Genomic DNA, 6,984 nt, shown 5'->3' on the forward strand with positions numbered 1-6,984 from the left:
CTTTGTTTTCTTAAGAGGGGATTTAATTTGTAGATTTTAGCCTCATTAGCAACCACCCCTATCATAATCCCTATTTTGCAGGTGGGGAAATGGAAGCACAGAAAATTGAAGTGATTGACCCAAGATTATGCAGACAGGCAGTGACAGAGCCAGGTCACTTTGCTTCTAGTCCAGAGCCCTAATCCCTAGAACACATTTCCCTCCATCAGGCTTGCTAAAATTCAGTGGTAAATAAGAATACGGCGTTCAGAGTTCATGGATGTTCAGAGGGCTTTACAAGCATTTTTCAATTAATCCTGACATCTATAAAATAAGATCCCAGGATTGTCACTCTGTTTGTCACTCTGAAGCCCATTATGTCTGTAGAAACAATGAGGAGTCCTTGTGGCACCTTAGAGACTAACAAATTTATTTGGGCATAAGCTTTTGTGGGCTAGAACCCACTTCATCGGATGCATGGAGTGGAAAATACAGTAGCAGGTATAAATACACAGTACATGAAAAGATAGGAGTTGCCTTACCAAGTGGGAGGTCAGTCTAACGAGACAATTCAATTAACAGTAGGATACCAAGAGAGGAAAAATCACTTTTGTAGTGGTAATGAGAGTGGCCCATTTAAAACAGTTGACAAGAAGGTCTGAGTAACTGTTGAGTCAGTGTGAAGCAATGGAAATAGCTACAAGCATGGTTGAGGACACTTTTTGTTCAGAATAGATTCAGGTTAAATCATAACTGGGTTTTGCAGTCTGTTACCATCCAATTTTTAAATTTTCAGCCATTTTGATTTTATGACCCACATAATACATGTATTACACACATGTAAAACATACAGACTTGCATTTATTTATGACACACCAAGTGTCCTAGACTATTGTGATATCAGATGTAGCTCAACAAATCACCACCTTGACTCTACAGCTAATTTGCTTGCAACAATTATATTGACTGCATGAGGGAGACTGCACAAAAGGCAGATTACCTGTGCCCAAATCAACACAAACCTTCCAGCATAACGCACACAAATCAATACAACCAACACACATAATAACTCCAAACGCACACAGCCCCTCATGACAGCACCCCTCATTGGCTACCCACTTAACTCTCTCAGCACAATGCAACCCCCACAGAACACCACAACCAGCATACACAGGCACCCCAAACATCACCCTGAAGCCTGGAATGGCTAAAGAGTCAGTATGAAGTGATGGAAACAGCTACAAGCATGGCTCAGGGCTTGTTCAGAATATCACCAGGTTCAATCCTCACTGGGATTCACTGTCTGTTTCCATTACTTAGCCATTTTTGGCTTTTTTACACTTCTGATTTTATGAATTACACCCATGTAACAGCATGGGCTTCCAACAACTAATTGAGGTATCAAGTATCAGAGGGGTAGCCATGTTAGTCTGCATCCGCAAAAACAACAAGGAGTCCGTTGTAACTGAGTTATAATCACCACCATTTTCCAGATGGGGAAATGGAAGCAAAGCTGTTAAGTCATTTGTCCAAAGCCATTGAAGGCAGAGACAGAATTAGAACACAGGACTTCCCAAATCCCAGACTTGTACTTAAACCAGTCAACTAAGGTGTTCAGCACTTTTTGTTTGTTCTATTCTTACAGAGGAAAATCTGAGAGTCCTCATTCTTTTTTCTGATTTCCCATCCACTCTATTGTGAAGGTCAAAACTATAACAGGATTAAAAAAAGAACTGGATAAGTTCATGGAAGATAGGTCCATCAATGGCTATTAGCCAGGATGGTCAGGGATGCAACACCATGCTCTGAGTGTCCCTTGCCTGTGTTCGCCAGAAGCTGGGAGGGGACAACAGGGAATGGACCACTCAATGATTGCCCATTCTATTCATTCCGTTTCAAACATCTGGCACTGGCCACTGTTGGAAGACAGGATACTGGGCTATATGGACCATTAGTCTGACCCAGTATGGCCGTTCTTAGGTTCTATTTTATTTTCAGACTCTACATGCAGCAGGGTAATGTTTTTACATACTATCCTCCTTTTCTGCTGCTCTTCCATTATGATAAACTCTGGAGAACTATAGAACAGAAGAGAAGTAAAAAAAATGGAGAAAGATGGAAATAAAAACATACAATCATTTACAGCAATGCTTTGAAAAATATTTTGGAAGCAGTGGATGTTGATTATAATTCATAAAAGATGTGGAAACTTTATATAAACTAAAGTCTGAAAATATATGTTGAACAGCAGTTGTAATCTGGTACAAAGGGCAAATCTCCCACCCTTCAATCACAATACTTTGGATAATTGTTTTTGTTGGGAAAAATTTACTCTGAGAATGTGCAGTTGAAAATAGAAGCCAATTCAATGAGGCACACAACACATTATGCTGTGCAGAGATTCTCTGACAGAGCCTTCTTGGAGCTGTTCACTAAACTTTTTTTTTTCCAGATAAGCCTTTTCTGTTGTATTACTTTCTCACCTATTAAAATCACTGAAATTCCTCTAGATTGGAAACTGAAAAGGAGAGAATGTGGTACAGCATATGTTTATCATATGACATTGACAGCATTTATGTATTGTTACATTTGTGATGAAAATGTGATGTAATATTTTTATATTAATTAAAACCTTGCCTGTCTTGCAACAAAAGATTTTTTCAGAATCCCTTCTAGTAGTTTTCTTGTACTGACTTTTAGATTAGTTTAAAGGAGTCTCTTTTGGGGGGGATATGGTAAATTACAAATAAATATTTATCTGATGTCAACATATTTTCTTGCTCCACCTGTCACTTCCCCTCAGATACTCTCTCATCCTCCTTATGTTTCATATAATGCATACTCAATTCCTAACTCATTCAAATTTTAGACTGCAGAACACATGCCACTTGCAGCATTGTTAATGATAAAAACTCTTCAGAATTTGGTACCTGACCCATAAACCAGCAGTTTTTCCAATAAGTGAACGGGCAGGATGCCCTCTGAACACATAGATTCTTTCCTGAATTCACATGTTGGCTTGACTTTAGAAAAAAAAATTGCCACTATATAAGGATTTTTTTTTCTTTTTTTGCTGATCTGGTAGGACAAGGAAGAATGCTGTACAGGAGTGAGCATACTACAGTCCTTCTGAAGAAGTCTTTCATCTTCTTTTGGCAAGAGGTACTAAGGTAACAAGCCTAAACATGGTTTCACAGGCACAGAAACAGCGAAGCTATATATGGTTTCTTGTCCCACTTTTATTTCCCAAAAGCCCCCAATATGAATGGCTGCTATGTGCATTCTGATAGCTTAGTGTGAATTTTGTTTTAGTAGGGGCAGGAGGCGATTTCTGTGATCATAAACATATCTTCTTTGTTTATCAAGAATTAAAATTTATCCTTTTCTGACAGTACCTGAAAAACTATCCAGCAATCTTTAGTCGAGTAGATAGGGTAGATGAACCCCTCAAATTTTGTATAGAAAGGACAGTTGACAACTGCTTGGATTTTGGGGGAAATCAGGGGGAAGGTGTGCATTTCGGTTTGATGAAAAATCTGTTTTGGTGCTCCAGTGCTACAGACTCTAAAAAGATCAAAGATACTTTCACCCACTGCACTCAATCAGTATTTTCAGGGGCAGTGTGCCTTTTTTTCAAAGTAAGTGTCATTACAATAAATGCTAATTCCAACTGGCCAATGAGAAAGATGGCTACATTAACAGTAATTTTAAAAAATGGAGGGAACAGGGATGAAAATAGATAAAAGGAAGATAAAGAAGGTAAGGAAAAGACATAAAAAAGAGAAAGAAGAAATGAATAATAATAGGATTCTACTACTATTGAAATATACTAAATCTATCTCATGCAAACACGCTCAGATTCTGTATTTTGTAAGTATCACAGCTCTCAGATTTTAACAAAATCAATCCCCCCAAAAGCATTAGAATTACATTTTATTTAAAGCTTACTTTCTGGGGATTGGAGTTTCAATTTTCATTTAGCTTTCTGTTCTGTAACCCGTTACTTTTTATTACTGATAACAAAGTGAACCCCCAGTCTGCCGTGTACAACACACTCAAAATTAAGGAAAGTAATTGAAAAAATGTCCCCCTCTTAACCAAGATAAATAAAAATATAGGCTTAGAAGGGCAAGGGGAGGGTTGTTACTCATACTGTGTCAATCACAAAATCAGGAGTCAGTTTGAAACATTATCTAAATTATGTGCATCTCAATATTTCTGATAACACTGCTCCTCCAACTTTTAGATTAAGAACTTCTGATCCTGTTTGATTCCTGCTGCTAAAAGTGTACATATCTATTGCAATTCAAGGGAATACTTATTAGTTCACCCAGCAGGAAGCATTTGAGATTACAGTCTATTACACAGGATGCACAGAAGTCAAAGAAGGTTTAGCTACACCAATTTGTCATTAAAGAAACTACATGCCAGGGGTGGAGAATTTTTTTTTTTGTTTCTTGATAATGAGTAATACATCATGCAGAAGCTCTCTGTTACTAAGCAATCCAGATCACATCTTGTTCCTGCTCTTGATTAGAGGTTAGCAAAATGGAGAAAAACACCCATAAGCAACTGAATTCACCTACAACACAAAGAAATTTGGAGTGGGTGTTGTGAACAGTCTCTCCCTTCAGCTTCTCAAAACCCTGCCTAGTAGGCCCTCTTTCTGAATTAAGCTGCACACACAGTCCACCAAGCATCTGTATTATTGTTTATGTTCCACATACATCATGACATAGCAGCAGTTATGTGGTGCTCCCTTTCTGCTCCCTGGCTCAGCCTTTATACAGCTTACTTTCTTCTCAGCACTACCTACCTGGTTAGCTCATCAGGCTCCCTATATATATAGATGCAAACTATCCAAACTACCTAAGTCCCTCCTACTCTAACTACACCCAGTGCCCTAGATGTTCTAAGTAACCAGAGTGCTGGCTTTCAAAGTGCTTGATTTATAGCTGCTAACAGCACTCAGTCACAGTATTCAGTGTGGATTAAATTCATCCTCCAGACAGTGGCTCCCACAAGACTCTATTTACTGTTTAAAATCAACTTAATCACTTAACATGGAGAGTAAGTGGGGTCCATTCAAGGCCTTCTGCATAAGGGTTAATTTCACCCTAGAAGAATTTTAAAGCTACAAATGAGTTGTGTAAGAGTCATATTCCCGTGGGAGGTCAGGGTGCTCAGAACCTCACAATGTGCGGACCCAGTTTCATGCTACAGAACTCTTAATGAGTAAGAACTCTCATTATATCCTTCACCTAGTGCATTTTCACATGCTCATGCAGGGTACATGTTGGGTTTACTGGCAGCTTGGTAAGTGTACTTGACTGCAGTTTGGGAGATTTACAATTTCAAAACTATTTTAAAGTCAATAGATTTTTATTCTCCATTTTTAGGGTAAATGTGTTACTTGCCCAACCCAAGACAGTAAAGAGGATTAAGATACATAGCTTGCAAGGATACATAGCTTGCCAGTCACTGGACAGTGGAAGAGCAGGCACTACAGGACTGCTACATCCTTCTTCTGTGCAGATGGATGGATAGATGTGGAGAGTGGGTGGAGTCTTGATTTTATCCCCAATGTGCTAGTCACCTGAGCTGGTATTATTTGACGTACTGGTACAGACAGGTCTAGGCTTGCCCATAACTAAAGGCAGGCAAACTGGATGTCATTCAAATGGTATGTCAGGGTCAGCTGGGGAGGCTGGAGGAACAGGGGTAAGGAGATATGGGGTGGAGGGGTGGGGAGTGATCTCTCATAGGGCCCACTCGAGGAAAGTCACAGGAGAAGCAGGAGACAAGGCTGCCATCACCTCCTGGAACACATGACAGAGGACACACAGGATGGGCATCCCCATCCACTGGTCGAGTGCACAGGGTCCACTCAGTTCCTCTGAAATTATAGTCCAGGAGGTCTCAGAGTCTGGTGATACTAGTCAGGACCAATCTCTGGCCCAGTCCACCAAAGGGCACTCCACCCCCTGCACAATATAATGTGAATTGTGTAGCAGGGATTCTGCAAGAAAGTCCTCCCCATTGATGACTGTTATGAACCTTGTCACTGAAACTAGCTTCCATGCCCTGAGGAAGTCCTGTTAAAAGACTGGCAGCTCAGAGAGGTCTTGGGGGAGACCTCTCAGATGTAGATGAAGCAGCTGCCAGTCGTATTGGAGTCTTTGGATGTGGTGGAGGAAGACATGCAACATGACACTCCATGCTGGACTATCTGTACTGTAAAGGAGTTTCTGAGGAGCCTGGAGGCAGAAAGTATGGACCTGCCTGTGGATGCATGCCAGTAGCTGTCACCTGATCTGGTGTGGGAGTAATGCTATCGTTCAAATATACAAGATACAATGTACAAGGGGAGTCAGATCAGGAATTGTGGCAGTCATAATTCATTGTTTGGTCTGATCCTGGGGCACCATAGCTACTAAGAGCAGATTGCAAGGTTACAACATAGAATGTAATGAAACAGCAGAGTAATAGCCTTATTACTTTTAGCTGTATTACTTTTAATAGATTCTTTGCTTGTATTAGGTTGTGAAAGTACTTCTAACCTACTCATCCCATCAATATAACATAGAAAAACACATTTTCCTCTAAGAGAAGACATGCACTCCCCTGTCTGGAAGCACGCCAAGTTTCTGAAACCAGTTTGATCTCTCTGTATACCTAGACCCTCTTTGAATTGCACTGTAATGAAACTCTGTGCTCATATGGAAATGGGTAATGCAGCCTTCCATGCCTAAAGTTTATGGCCTTGAATTTGTGTGCATGCTAAATGTGAGGAATATTCTGATTATATGTCATTTTCTCTATTTGTTAGTTTGATGAGAATTTAAATAAATAAATGTAAATCTGCATTAGATTAATCTATATAAAATGACTTTACAATTACAGCCATCCTGCAGAAAATTTCAGCTATGAAAGAATATAAAAGGCATTAACTTCTCTGGATATAAACAAACATAACTAATACGTTTAAATGACTAAATTCCTTAA

The sequence above is a fragment of the Chelonia mydas genome, chromosome 3, assembly GCF_015237465.2.
Source record: "Chelonia mydas isolate rCheMyd1 chromosome 3, rCheMyd1.pri.v2, whole genome shotgun sequence".
NCBI classification, from domain to species: domain Eukaryota; kingdom Metazoa; phylum Chordata; order Testudines; family Cheloniidae; genus Chelonia; species Chelonia mydas.